The 15,845-nt window shown below is 45.5% G+C and overlaps 1 protein-coding gene across 14 annotated transcripts in view; it reads right to left on the bottom strand.

Moving 5' to 3' along the window:
- ADGRB1 (adhesion G protein-coupled receptor B1) overlaps positions 1-15,845 on the bottom strand; it is a 298,311-nt gene that overhangs the window by 164,848 nt on the left and 117,618 nt on the right. The window lies entirely within an intron of this gene.

Below are 15,845 nucleotides of genomic sequence, written 5' to 3'. Positions count from 1 at the left end.
TGCTCCAGCTGCCAAGACTCAAAACTGGGGTGTGAAAAGTGTGAAAATATGGCCCTACGCAGATATTTACTGTATGTATTTTGATGTGTTGATTAGTAGTGCTGTATTAATGTTTTAATAATATGGTAAATGTAGTCTTGTATTTAAAAGGTAACTTCTGTAGTTAAAATAAGAACTATGTGGTCACAGACATCCTTTCCTTAGGATTTTTTCTCCTGAGAAGCTGAGAGGCCTCGGGACCAAAATGTAAACAATGGTTATCTGCTGCTGTGGAATGCAACAGGTGGATCTGTGATTGGTCTCATGTGGTTGTTTCTAATTACTGGCTAATCGCAGTCCAGCTGTCCGGACTGTCTTGGTCGGTCACAAGCCTTTGTTATTCATTCCTTTTCTATTCTTAGCTAGCCTTCTGATGAAATCCTTTCTTCCATTCTTTTAACATAGTTTCAATATAATATATATCAGAAAATGTTAAATCAAGCCTTCTGAAACATGAAGTCAACATTCTTATCTCTTCCCTCATCCTAAGACCCCCGTGAACGCTGTCACACTATGTAAGTGGGATATTTTCTTATGAAAGGAATGAGGCACTCACACCAGATAGCAGCCACAAGACACCTAAATCTTTCAAAGAAAAGGAATTTATTGTTGTCTTATCAGAAGAAACTGAATTTTTCCTGCCTAGCTAAAGATCGAAGGCGCCTTAGGATTAGGAGGAAGAAGTTGACACTGACGAGACCGAATCTTTTGTTTGAATGGAATTTATGCAACATATAAGAGGTGTATGAATATGCAACAGGCTATTGTTTTTAAGGGTTAATCCTCTGTAACTCCGTAAATCTTTGGTTCTATTGTCTCCTATTGTCCTAATTCAAGTTGTCCAAATTATTATTACTCTAATTGTATTATTATTTTTATAACCATTTTATTACTATTAAACTTTTAAAATTTAAAAAAAACAAGTGATTGGCGTTTTTCACATGGGGTGTCTCTAAAAGTGGTGGGACTGGAAACTGCAGGTTAGCCCAGTGTCCCGGGTTGACTATTGTGAGAGTCTGTCTGAATTTTCCCTCATCTGCCTTACGATCGTCATTTGGGGACCACGGAAGAGAAGACCCCCCCCCCATCTAGCCCTGTAGGAGAAAGTCACATGCCAAAGGCCCCAAGACCTGAGAGCACAGTGCTAAGTTATTTGTTTTCACAGGCGTTGTTTGCTGTATGCCACACTGAGCCCAAAGAAGGGGGCACCGTGCCCTTTTTGCAACAACAGCCTTGGAAGCTGTCCCACCTCTCGGCCTGGCTGGACTTCTCCTGAGTTCTGGGTGGTTTCCCACAGAAGACCCTCACCTGTTTTACAACCACTGTGACAGACAGACTGAGATGCAAGAAAACTCTCCATCAAGGACTGAGACATGGAACCCCCATGTGCAAAGGCCCCTCTGCTCCTTCCAAGGACTGGGACTGAAACCCCCAGCCCGGGGGAGGTGTGTGGGGGAGGCAAGCTGACCAAACCAGGAGATGTTTGCCTGAGATATTGTGACCACTGGACTAAGAAAACAAGGGCTCTGGTTTACTGCTGAGAACATGGACTACCTGTTACATCTATTCGTTATTGTATCTGTTTCCCCCCCTCACAATTTTCAATAGAATTATCATAATAAAAACCTCTGAGTTAGCTAGAGATTTTGAGATCTCCCTGACGTAACAAGTGGAACCTCGACTGGACTGGACCAAAGGATTTCGTCTCTACATTGGGTAGCTATATCCCTCTCTCTCTCTCTCTCTCTCTCTCTCTCTCTCTCTCTCTCTTTTTCTCTATCTTTTTCTCTCCCTTAATCTCTCTATCTCATTTTGCTGTGGTCATTCAATAAAGGTACATTTGTTTTGATTATCATTGCAAACGCCCTTGTACCGTGTCGGTTCTTTGTGCATCCTGAGATCAAATCCACGAACCATCACAAACTCTGTTCGTAAGGATGGATTGTGACACTATATGATGCTTTTATCCCCAATAATTTTGTTCTGTTTATGCTGAATAATAAGTTTTCCACCTTTAAGACTTGTTCCAAGAGTTAAGGGGGAGAGAAGAAGCGGCAGTTTGTTTTCAGAGACTGCACTCGCCCCTCCACATTCCTCCTCCTGGATCATGTTGTCTGCGGCTGGACAGACAGCAGGACAGAGCTCTCCTTTGTTTTAGTTAGTTTAGCTAGCTGAGGCAAAGAAGTTCCCTGCACTGTGGGGTTTTTTTCCCTTTTCTTTGGAGCTGTTTAAACCTGCTCTGACTGAACACCCAGCAGAGCACCGGCAGCTCCACCTGTGGCCCACTAGGCCGAGCCTGGGCCGTGGCATTTCCAGCGCTGGAGGGGAGACTTTATGAGTTGGTCATCTCTTTTGGAGCAGCAAGGGGTTTAATTGTTTAATATTTAATTGTTAATATTTAATTGTTTAATAAACAGGTTTTTTTCCACTTTTCTCCAAGGAGGTTTTTTTTCCTGGACCAGCTGGAGGTAGGGGCCGACTGAAGCTGCTTTCCAAGAGGAGCCCCTGTGGGAGGTTCTCTCCAAAATTTGCCCTGAACCAGGACACCCAGAAAGTCAAGAAGAGGAAGGCGGAAGCATTGCCTGACTTCACACTGACTTCTCTCCAGTTATCCCTATTTCTAGAGTTTAAGAAATGTTTGGACAATGCCTTCAGGCACAGGGTGGGGTTCTTGGGGCTGCCCTGTGCAGAGTCAGGAGCTGGACTTCAGTGATCCTTCGGGATCCCTTCCACCTCAGGATATTCTGATTCCAACCAATCCTGCCCTTCCTGTGCTTACTGTGGCAAAGAGCTCCCCTCTGACAAGACCCTATGTCCATTTTTGTTGTGCTGTCCATTTTGTGTTCTGTTAGCTTCCAACCCCAGAAGACACAAGCAAAAACCACTTAAAGGTACAAATCCACCATCAGTGAGGTTGTGCCTCCTCCTTCTGCCAGCACACAAACACACAATGTGAAGACAAGGAAGGTGAGAGGGGATAAGGTTCTACCACTCATGTTCTCCCCAAAAAGACATTTCCTTTCCCCACACTGCAGACCCCACCAGCCACAGAAAGGCACAGCTCTCAAGGACAGCTTTGGTGGAGGAATAACATGGGAATGACATTCTCCTCCAGCACCCTTTGTAGAACCCACAGGGAACATGATGAGGGTGCATTTTTGGCTCCTCTCCCAGGCCATGCTCAGTGCTGGTGTTAGCAACACTCAGCTTTCCCCACATCAATCTATAGCTCTGAAAACTGATGGATCCACCAAACTACCTGGCTGCAAGGAAGATCCTGCTGCTTAAGGGAAATTCTGAGCCTCTGAAGCCTTCTCCACCCTGTGTCTTTCCAGCTTCCTGCCAAGAGCAACTGGCCCAGGTGGAACGTCCATAAATACTGATGGCAGAATGGACTGTGAAGACCATCTGAATCTGGCTGGCCTCCCACAGTCCAAACACCTGCAGGGAGCACAGCAAGGCTGAGTTTTGGGTTGTAAAAGTCAGCAGGGGGTTATCCAGTCCTTCCAGGTGATGGATAAGCTGTCATACCCCTCAGTGGTCAGTTTGCTCCCCATCGGCCTCATGCAGCAATCTAAAATCTGCTGAAATAAGCCCTGGCTTCACTGTTCTGCTCCATCGTTTGTCCACCTCATGGGGAGGAGCAGAGGTGGCCCTTCAGCCTAGAGGTGGCCACTTTCACATGGCTGCTTTTCCTGCTGTGAATTCTCTCATTACCCACAGCTACCCTTGGAGATGTTTCAGGTCCAGGGAATTCAGCTCTGTGCTGTGCTCAGGCACAGATAAGGATAATGAGCTAAAGATGCAGGGTTTTTTGAAGACAGGAAACACTGGGAAAATTTTTGTTTTTAAAATAAAAATGAAATAACCCACACTCCCCCATTTTTTTTCCCCCTTGCCAACAGCCAGAGAATTGAGAGATGCAGATGATGAACTTCAGCTGACTCAGCCTTCCTGAATTGCTGTTTATGAGACTGTGGCTGTACTATGAGCTCTGGGCTCTGCTGGTTCCTACACAGGACACCAGCCTTGTCTGGAAAAAAGAGCCCAACTAGGTGTTAGATCAGAATTTAGGGACATTATCAGCACCCTCTTGCACAGAGATGGTCAAACACTTGTCCACCTCCACAGAAAAATCCCACAAGTTCATACTCTGCTACCTCCAGCCTGGTTGTGGTTCAATTTTTCCCTCCAAGACAAAGTGAAAATAAACACAGGCTCAGCAACATTTCCACTGCAGAAGGCCATGGAAGCCACTCAGACTCTTAATCATGAGAATAACATGGAAAAATGGAGCAGGAAGGAAACGGAGGGCAGTGAACTTGCCAGCAAAGTGCCCAGAGATCCTGGCAGCAGAGTGGAGGATGGAGTTGTTACTGGCACAAAACAAATACTTGACCTTGAAGAAGACTGTCTTTCCCTCATAGGTCACTTTCTGTGCTGGTCACTTTTCTAAACAGCACAGAAACACAGGCTTGTCTTCCATTTCCTTATGGAAGACAGATTGTGTTTCCTTTGTAAGGGAAACCATCAGTGTAATGGGAGGTATCCTGATGACAGCCTCGGGCTGATCAATAGGATATCTGTAACCAGACACCTTTAGGAGTTAATCAGCTCCTGGCTTGCCCTTTTCAGGATGTGTCTTCCATCTCACTCTCTTGCAGATTAGGAGTGAAGCTGGGGAAGGGAGAAAGCAGTTTCACGCCAGCCTTGGCTCGAATTGTGTTTTATTTGGGATGATTTTTGTTGAGACAAAATACGTAATTTCTCCAGTGTCTTTAGAAGTTATTTTATATTGTGTTTGTAAGCAGAATATGGGCCCAGACTCGCTGGCTGTCATGGTGTTCCCAGTTTGATAATGGATTATTCAAACAGTTCTGCACTTTGGGATATGACCCATTATGGCAATGATCCCCTAAATACACAGAGAAATTAATGTTGTCTGGTCTCATTTCATGAAAGAGGGAGGATAATGAAAGTGCCAGTCTCTGATTTCTTAAATCACAGAATCATGGAATGGTTTGAGCTGGAAGGGACCTCAGAGGACATCGAGTTCCACCCTCCTGCCATGGGCAGGGACACCTTACACCAGCCCAGTTTGCTCCAAGACCCATGCAACCTGGCCTTGGACATTTCCAGGGATGGGACAGCCACAGCTTCTCTGAAAAACCTCTGCTAGGACCTCACCACTCTCATAAGGAAAAATTTCTTCCTCATATCCAAGCCAAACCTCTTTTCTTTTAGTTTAAAGCCATTCCCCCTTGTCCTGTCACTCCAGGGCTTTGTAAATATTCTCTCTCCATGTTCCTTGTGGGCTTCTTTCAGGTACTGGAAGGCCACAATTAGGTAACCTTAAAGCTTCTTTTCTCCAGGTTGAACAATCTCAATTCTCTCAGCCTTTCCTCACAGCAGAGCTGCTCCATCCCTCTGATCCCCTTGGTGCCTCCTCTGGACTCCTCCAGCAGCTCCAAATCCTTCCTGTGCTGGGCCCCAGGGCTGGGGCAGCTCTGCAGGTGGGGTCTCACCTGAGCAGAGCAGACCAGAACAGAGGGGGTGACTCTTACTCTGCTTATCCTCATCAATGGGAGAACCAGGCAAAATAAGATAAAAACCTTCATGATCTCAAATCCTTAACTGGAATGAGATCAGTTTATGAGGTTGAGCTCAGATAACTTCCTTCCTCTCCTCAGTCCTCAGTTTCCATCCCATTTGTGAGCGCTAAAGAGGAGCTAGAGAACTACCAGGGCACTTAGTAAATCAAGCCAGGCATTTACAGCCAAGACAAAGGTATTCCCCACTTTATGGAGCGGTCCTTTTTTATCATCAGGTAGTACCATGGTCCTGACAAATTAAATGCTGCATGTTATTTATCTTGTTTATTGGCTGTCAGATAAACCTTTTGAAATCCTCCTTCTTTTCCTGGGTCTAGTCCTTCACTGCTTCAAGTGATTTGTCTTTTTTAGTGGAGCTGTAAACAAGTGGTTAAGGGTCTATTATATGAAGTTATTCCTATCCCACATTTCAGGGGGGAAAATGCTGTGCCATGAGGAAAACACAGGGTTCTTGTGCCCACTGCTGCATCTGGTTTCTGGGAAGGAGTGGATGAGGGAGCTAAGGGGGGCTCAGCCTGGAGAAAAAGGCTGAAGGGAGACCTCATCTCTCCCTACAACTCCCTGACAGGAGCTTGTAGTGAGGTGGGTGTCAGCCAAGTAGCAAGTGACAGGATGAAACAGCCTCAAGATGTGTCAGGGGGAGTTTTAGATTATTTATTTGGAAAAATTTCTTCACAGAAAGGGTTGTTAAGCACTGTAACATGCTGCCCAGGGAAGAGGTGGGGTCACCAACCCTGTGAGTGCTCAGACAAGTTGTGGATGTGGCACTCGAGGACATGGTGGTGGTGAACATGGTGGTTGGGCTTGGTGGTCTTTTCCAACCTTAGTGATTCCATGGTTCTGTGAAAAGAATGACCTAAAATGGCTGTGGAATGATCTGCAATGGCTGTGGTGTCACACAGATGCTTTCAGCACAATGCAGAATCTGCAGAAGGGATGCAAGTGTGATGTGATCCCTGCAGAGGCTGCACATCTCTCAGTCCATCCCTCAGTCTCTGCTGGCTGAGCTGACACAGCTCCCATGGACTCCCTACCCTCTATAAAACATCCATCCCCACTTGCCCACCACACAATCTCTTGCTCTGCCCTTTCTTCCATTTTGAGCATGAGGTTGGATGTTTTTTTTTTGACGCTGGGAAGTGAGGAATCCACATGAAATGCAGTGCAGGCTTGTCCTGAAGTTAATGGGATCCTTTGCAGGCAGTCCTTGCTACCCCTGGAGTCCTGTTCCACGAGCTCTCAGCAAACTGCTGCTCCCGCTGATCGATGCGGGTTGAGTTGCCATCTGTCCTTAATCCACAAATAATGAGGCTGCTGCAACTGCTCTGTGCAGGGTTTTGCTTTTCAAAGGCACAGAACCCTCTGAAGGTCACACACCCAACCCGTTCCCACTTTGTGAAGTTTTTCTCAGCTATGGCCCTGTAGAACCATGGAATTCTCTCATTTTGCCCTTTATCTCCCTAAAATGGAGGAGTTGTGGCTCATGCCTCTGGTTCCAGAGGTTCCCACCACAACCAGCAGCTGTCACCTTGATCACAAAGCCAGGTTTAACTTGTGTTTTTTATTTTTGGAGAGCAGCCCAAGCTCCTAGAATGTGTTTTAAGGAAGGTGGCTCTTGCATCTGAGGCTCGTGGTTGGTCTGAGTGCCTGTCATTCAGAGAAGCCTTTAATCCAGTTTCTAAAGAGTTTTTTGATCCTCCTCAGTCAGTTCTTATCATGACCACAGACTAAAACAAATTACTTTTCATGCAAGGCTGACCCAATGCATTTTAATTCTCCGGTTAAATGGAGAAAATTCTGAGGTGGTTTACATCAACCAGCAGGCTCATATTTGGCTTTTCTCATTCTGAATCTTAAGTAGAGATTGCAAAATGAATGAGTCTTTCCTACTGCAAATTAACTGAGAGGGTTCCACTTAGACACCTCGTCCAAACACCCTTGATCTTCAGGAAGATGAGCATCCCAATCCGGAGTTTATCTTCACAGCTGACAGCTGCAATGTGTCTCAGATGACAGTCAGTCAATCATGCCTCTTAATTTAACAGCAATCCCTTAAATTAGATGGCAGTGACAACAGTAAAAACTAAAGAATCTACACAAGACAATCAATAAAGCAAAAGGGGTTTTGCTGATACTCCACATCCACCTCTGATTTTGCTTTTTTGGTTTTAGCCTCTCACTGACCCCAGCTGAAGACACGTCTTGTTGGCAGCTGTCTCCAACTCAGTAGGTCAGGGCATTTTGTGTCTGAAAAACATATCCAGACTGCAAAAATCCCACCACAGCTCTGTGTGCAACCACTGGGAATATTTGTAGTGGAATTTATATCACAGTTTCTGAATCATCTCAATTAGCAAATGAGGGGGAATAATGTCATTTCTTATGTAAATAGTGGGGAAGGATACTGAAGGGAGATCAAGAATGAGATTGTCTTACACCATCTGAATCCTGAATTTTTTACACAATGGGACAAGTCAGGGAGCTGCTCCTTTATCACTCTCCTTTCTAATGTGCTGGAAAAGAGCAAGTCCAGAAGGGGTTATTCTGAAGACATCCTTCCATTACACCAATCAGTGATCATTCCCTGGAAAGTCATACATTCAGTTTGTCCCTTCTGAGGGAAAAAAAGGAGAGAAATCTTTCAGGGAGATGTCTCCTCCTTGTGCCCCATGAGATGAAACCCACAACAGCACAAGGGAGTTGCTCCAGTGGGTTCCTTGTCTGCCCTTTCCAATATAAATCCCATGAAACATTTTGCTATTTTGCAGATTGTGCACATTAATATAAAAACCAACGCCCCAAGCTCCCTAAAAAGCATAATAATTCATTGCAAGGACATGCAGTGATAGGACAAAGGGGAATGGGTTTAAGCTGAAAGAGGGTAGATTTAGATTAGATAACAGGAAGAAATCTCTACTATGAGGACAGTAAGGCCCTGGCACAGATTTTTCAGGGAAACTGTGGCTGCCCCATCCCTGGAAGTTTTCAAGTACAGGTTGGACAGAGCTTGGAGCAACCTGGGATGGTGGAAGATGTCCCTGAACAAGAAAGGAGGCTTGGAATGAGGTGATCTTCAAGACCCCTTGCAAACAAAACCATTCCATGATTGTTTGACTTTTCTCCATGAAAAGGAGATGGGTGAGGGGAGAAAAATTATAAATGTGCATTAAAAGTTCATGAGCTGCAGGGCAAGGTAACCAGGGACTGACTGCTCCTTGAGTTTTCTAGCACTGGAATTGAGGAGTGTCAAATGAAATGGGCGGGAGGCAGGTGCAAAACCAGTTAAGGATATAATTTACAGACACAGAGCGGTGTCAAAGGGTGCAATGCTTTCACAGCAGGAAAAAGCACCAAGGTTTCCATGAATATAAAACATAACTGGGGAGATGCATGAAAGACAAACCCATAATTGGTAGTAGATACAAAGCCAGCAGCTCTTGTCCAGAAGTTCCCTGGGCTTCAAGCTGCTGAGTTGTGCAAAGTTTGAAAGGACCTTCAGGATCATTGAGTCCAACCCCTGACCTTGCTGACCAAATCACAGCACTCAGTGCCACATCCAATAATTGCTTGAACACTTCCAGGGATGGTGATTCCATCACCTCCCTTGGCAGCCCATTCCAATGCCTGACAAGCCTTTCAGTGAGTAAATTCTTCCTGATGTCCAGCATGAATCTCTCTTGGCACATTCTCTCTTTTCCTGTTGCTGGTTGCCTGGGAGAAGATGTCGAGCCCCACTTGGCCACAACCTCCTTTCAAGCTGTGTGTTTGTCTTGTTCTGCTATTTTCCCTTGTTAGCCACTGCTAATGAGAGGATATTGGGCCAAAACCCCCCTGATTTGGACAACAAGATGGCACTGGTACTTTCCCAGCTTGACCTCTTCCTACCTTGACTGTAACTCTGTGGCTCTCCCTCATGGAGATGTGGTCAGGGCACAGCCAGCTACAGGTCAGGTCAGTATTTCCCACCACCAAAATTGCCAAAACCTGCTCAGGTCACCCCTTTCTGGGCACCCAAATAAATGATGTGATTTTTTCAAAGCTGCTGAGTGGCCAAAGCTGCCACAGATTCCCACAGCATTCCCCAGTCCCTGCAAATGAAGGTAACGAGGTCAAATCTGGACAATCATTTAGGATCAGCTTCAATCTCCCTCTGCTCTACAAATCACTTAAGGAAGATGGAAATGAGGCCAGCATGCAGCTTTCAAGGAAACCCAGCATAAAGCTGTGCTTATTACGTGAATCCCTGCAAATGAAACACTAGGGATAAAGAGAGATTATTTATGTGGAAATGGTGGGGGAGGTGGGCAGGGAAATGAGAAAGGGAATGTTTAGTCTGGAACTGGAGATCAAATAAAACCATGGAAGAATCTTCCCATAAGAAAGCCATAGAGGCCTAATCACTTAACTCATTTCAAAGCAGAGCAGGCAAAATATCAGAGAACAGACTTGTGAGGAGAAATCCAGCCTGCACCACCAGGGAGGAATGAAATGCTTCTCCGCCCTCAACCTTTCTGAATTTGTATAAATCACACCAGAGCTGGGTTCATGCACTGTTTGTTTCTTCACATTGCTGCAGACCCCAAAGCACAGGGGGGACAGATTTGCTCAGCCACATGTGTCTCCCTATGGTGAGGAATATATGATCCCATTCAAATCTAACTGTGCAGCCCAAGTTGAGTGGAACCTTCCCTGATACCAGCATCACTATCTATTTTTATAAAAGACAGCCAAAGGAGAGCATTTGTGAAATTTCCTTTCATGTCTTTACATGATCTGTTGGGGGCGTTGTTTAGGGGTGTGCTTGGCAGTCTGGGTTAATGGCTGGACTCACTTGTCAGAACCCAGGACATTCCTCTGGCTGCCCAGGATGACTTCAGACCCTGGCAAGGGGCTCAGAGACCTTGGCACAGAGTCAAAAACATCTGTGCCTTCGATTTTAGCCCATGGAAAAAAATTACCAACTTTGTGTGAAGATTTACAAGCCGCAAGAGTTTAAGTAGAATGATAGTTAATTTGTCACAGGGTGAAAAAGTTGAACTTTGGGCATTTAGAATGGGGGTTCAAGAGGCAAGATGGAGGAATCTGGGCGTGTCCTGTCCTTCTTCTTCTTCTTCTTCTTCTTGTCCTCCATCTTCTGCTGGGATGGTGACACTTTTGGGTTGGTTTAGAGTAGAGACAGACTGTCTAACATAGGTGATAGGTATTGGAAAATTATTGTAAATAAAGTACATGTAGTTTTTAGTATAAAAAGCTAACACCACCCCAAGGATGGTCAGTATGTGCCACAACCCAACCTGCTGGACAGACCTCAGCAGGTCACAGAAAGAATGTAATAGATAAGGGAAAATAAACAACCTTGAAAAGCAGAACTGACATATCTTGACTTCCTCTTCAGTTGTGGGGCAGGGAGAAAAACCTCGGGAGCCATTTCAACCACAGAAACCTAAGAATCACTGATCTTAGACTGAGTTGGCTTTTCCAACTTAAACAATTCAGTAATTCTCTGTTCCATCTTTCCTGGCTTGAAGAGCCATGATTTTCATCTATAAAACCTTTGCAGAACACTGCATAAACCCATAAGCACCATGAAATGCAACACCCAGAGCTCTGCAAGCCCATGCAATTCCATCTTGTTCCAGCTGAAGGATTCCTGCGGTCCCCAACACTGCAGTTTCTCACTCCTCCAAGAGCTGTGACATATTTCTTGTTGCAAGATCACTGCAAGGCAGGGCTGTGCCAGTATTGTTTCTGCAGGATGAACTGAGGAGGTTTTGTAAAGCAAAAAACATGCCCATCTTTACAACACTGAGAGAAGTCAAATTGTCTTCAGCTGAATTTCTTCCAGGAGGACAAAGAGAAAATCACCTGGGAGGACAACTCAGGTGCCAAGTGTCCCCTCCCAGAGCAGTTTTGATGAGGACACCACACAATTTGTGTCCTGGCTCCACAAACAGCTCCGAAAACAGAGGCAGAAAGGCAAACTCCACCTGAGGCAGCACCTTTTCACTATTAAACCAAATATTTAATGTGAAAACTCCATAGGTTTTGTTAGGCACAGCCAATCCCTCTTCACACAGAGATGTGGATTTTGCCTGGAAGGGGAGCAGAGGTGGCTGAAAACCACATGGAAGTGTTTTTTGTGTGGTCACCTCTGAGGCAGGCTGGGGAACAACCAGGTTGTCAGCGGGCATTTCTCCTGCCAGGGTCCTCTCCTTCTCTGAGCTGTTGGACACACCCACCCTGTACAGGAAGATGCTAATCCAGGCTGCCTCTGTCATTCCCAGCTCTGCCCTTGACACCTTGTTTGTGTTTTCCACCGAAGAAAGGAGAAGGTCTCAGGCTTCTCTCTGTGCCTCTGCCTCCTTCCAAGTGCCCTCATTAAGAGGGGGCAGCCAGAATGGCTGGCTCGTGTAACACTTGGGTGAAGAAAGGGAGAGTTTGGGGGAAGTTAAGTCATAGAATAGCAGAATGTTTGGTTTGAAGGAAGCTTAAAGAACATTGAGTTCCAACCCTCCTGCCATGGCCAGGGACACTTCCCACTATCCCACATGGCTCAGAGCCTCCTCCAACATGGATTTGAACACTTCCAGAGATGAGACAGCCACAAATTCTCTGGGCATTCTATGCCAGGGCCTCACCACTCTCTGAACAGAGAATATCAACCTGAATTCCCCAATTTCTTCAGTCCCAGGAGAAGGCAGGGATATATTCAAACCACTGGAGGCACCCAAATGAGAAGCTCCTTTCAGGCTGCTTAATGAGACTTGCAGGAGGCAGCAGCTGCAGTTCTGCATCTGGGATAATCACCACGTGGTATCCAACCCAACATGCCTTGGCACCAAGGACAAGAAATCAATATCATCAACCTTTACCAGCATTATAATGACGAGATTAATATTGATCTTTTGACATTAAGGTGTGGCATGAGAATCCTTAGAATCATTGCTGGGAATCTGAAGCTGGGGCGCTATAAACCAGACTGCAGGCACAGCAATTTGCTCACAGATCCCTCAGAGACCCTGGATTAGAATGAATAAAGCAATTCTCAGCCTGATTTGTAATTGACTGCTCCCAAAGTCATCGCATTTTCTATCAGTGGAGAGAGGGGATTATTCACACGTGTCTGTCCCTTCAAAGTCCCAGAGTGGCACAAGGAAATGCCAATGGAATTTGTGCGGTCCTGCAGGTTGTGGTCTCAGCCTGTGTTTTTAGCCTGAAAACTAAACAGAAGTTAAGCTCTTGTTCTTTACAATGTCTTGATATAGGACACATATTGCCTTGCTACAGGTGAGGTCTCCCTCTGATTTCTCCTGTAGTCACCACTAAAAGAAAACCTTTTCCCCAATGAAAGCATCTCCACGAGAATTTCTTAACCCTGAGTCTGCTGATCCAGTCCCTCATACCGTTAATCTTCAGCCCTGAGAGATCAAGGTCTTAAAGGTTTAAACCCCTTTGTTCCTAGAGGCAAATCTGATGTGAAATTCCCTTGGTCTGAGGTGCTGCTTAAGAAAAGAAAGGCAGAGAATCGAGTGATTAAATCATCACAGAGGAGGAGATGCCACCAAGGCTCAGCATTTACCCAGGAATTTGTAAACGACTTTCCCTGTTGTTCCCATTTGCCATTTATATTCCAGCAGTGTTAAGAGGCCTTGAGTAAAATGAGACTCGCTCTGGGATTGGCACTCCATAGGCAAAACAGTCACAGACAGTCCTTGATCCTGAGAGCCTGCATTAGGCAGTGCCCAATCACTGCTCTGATTGGAGCTGCAGAGCCAGGGAGGTGAGTGTGTGTGGAGAGGGCAGAGAGGAGTGGGTTTAGTAACAGATACACAGGGACTCAGACCACTTTACAAATTATTGACCCTACTTAATTGCTAATCGTCATGTGCATTAGCTATTTTTTTTTCCTAGGAGGGAAGGCAGACAAATATCCCTGTGCTACAAGATTGTATGAACAAATAGGCAGGTCCTGGGCGGACCAAAGGTGGTGTTTTCCTCCCAGCACATTCCCCAGATTGACTGGAAATTAGTCTATATGAGAATAGAGGATGGAGACAGATGGTGGAAGATTTCCCTGCCTCCTTTTTCCCTTTTTGCACCCTTGGTGCTCAGAAGAGTCAGGAGTGGTTGGGTTATCCTGGATTGCCAGGACTGTTCAGGATGAAGAGCCAGGGCACCAGGTGACTGTCTCTCCTATAACACTCCATGAAAAGAGGAAAAATCCCTTTGGATAATGTCATTGCAGCCTTCCAGTAGTTAGAGAGGGTTTAAAAAGGAGGGAGAGTGAATTCTTTCATGGACAGATAATAAGACAAGCAGGAGTGGTTTTAAAGTAATGAAGGAGAGATTTAGATGAGATATAAAGAAGAAATTCCTCACTCAGAGTGTGGTGAGACATTGGCAAATGTTGCACAGAGAAGCTATGGCTGCCCCATCCTGGGAGCGCCCAAGGCCAGGTTTGGATGGGGTTTGGAGCAACCTGGGATAGGGGAAGGTTCTGTCCCATGGCAGGGGGTGGAACTGGGCGATCTTTAAGGTCCCTCCCAACCCAAACCATTCTGTGATTCTATGAATGCCACCTCCCCTAGAGATACCAACTGCTTGGCCAGCAATTCTCACTTCACACAAGGCAAAAAACCTCTAATAATTGTATCTACTAATCACCAGTGACTGCTGTCTGAGAAGTTGTGTCACATTTTATTTTTCTCTAGGACAGCCCATGAAAGCCAAGAGCGGGAAGCTGCTGAGGAATGGATCTGCACTGTCTGGCTTCAGAGGCTTCCCAAATGTCTCAGGTTGGATACATCTATTTTTTCTTTTTTTTTTTTTTTGAGCACATCAGTATGAGCCAAGAGCAACATCTACTGGCCGAGCTGTTTAGCAAGACCAAGTGTAGATCTGGTACAACCCACGGGTTTTACACATCTGTGAGATATTTTTAGGTATTACTCTAAAATCAGGATTAGCACCAGCACTTCCCAGCTGTTGCCACCAAAGCAAATATCTCAGCCCTGCACACCTGGTCTTGGCTTTTACCCATCCCTAATGTGAAAATTGCTTTTTAAGCTCATTGTGTCCTGGGTAGCACATCTCAGTAGATGGAAGTATCTGTGTATCTCCATTTCTTCTTAGCAAAGTGTTCCTTGCATTTCTCTTTGAGGTCTTCTGAGATAAAACAGGCTAAAGGGGAGTAGCAGCCCATTTAATGCCACCAAAACTGCAAGAAACTTTCCATGGGGGGATTCAAGTGGCCTAACATTATAGATTAAAAATAAAGGGTTCAAATTTGGAGGCTGAGCCTTGCATGGTCTCTCCTGGTGGGAGCTAAGAGAATGTGTGGACTTCAAAACAGGAGCTCAGCATAAGAAATGGTGCTGGCAAAGCTGGGTTATGAGTAAAGGTTATGGGAAGGGGCTTCACCTCCCAAAACTGTCCAAATGAGTCAAATTCAATGTTATCAGCTCTTGGGGTTTTTTCACAATCTGTCTCAAAAGGCAGCATGGGAATGTGTGGGAATGAGAGGAAGATATCAGTAAAGCTACACCCAAGAAATGTTAGCAAGAAAAAAAAAGGAAATGGAAAGACTGTGAGTTCATCTTATTAGGAAGAGTGAGAAGAAACCCATAAAAAACAGGCATAGCTCATGTCTCCACCTCTGCAGCCTGGAGCACTCAGCTGTTCAGGCACTGACAGGAGAACAGAGCTCTGAGGGACTCCAAATCAATTACACATAAAACACAATTTCCCCCCCTCACGAGGGCCCTTTCTACCAGCAGAGCAGGATTTAGAGGGGAGTAACACAAAAGCAGCCTGATCTGTATTCTGAGCTCACTGCAAGATCCCAGACCCCCCTCTAGAGCATTGCCAGGTGAGCAGCAAACAGCTCAGGTGGTTTTAGAGCTCTGTGGTGCAGATCTGGCCACTTGGGCACTTCATAAATAAAGCAGGAAAATAAGAACTCTGAAAAAACAGACTTTATATTTGGCCATGTTGCTAGAAACACTCATTCCTCTCTGCTGATTACAGAAGGAGGCTAAATGACCTTCTTAGACATCAAGGATGTTTTTTGGTCAGAGAAATCCTTCTCTCATCAGGGAGGAGAGATGGCAGAGAACCACAAGTGGTTAAAATGAGCAGGAACCTCAGGCCAAAGCTGTATGAAAGGAGAAGGAACAACCCTGCCTGCTGCAGGCA

The sequence above is a fragment of the Melospiza georgiana genome, chromosome 1 (genome assembly GCF_028018845.1).
Source record: "Melospiza georgiana isolate bMelGeo1 chromosome 1, bMelGeo1.pri, whole genome shotgun sequence".
Taxonomy (NCBI): Eukaryota; Metazoa; Chordata; class Aves; order Passeriformes; family Passerellidae; genus Melospiza; species Melospiza georgiana.
This window is presented reverse-complemented; position numbering and strand designations above follow the sequence as displayed.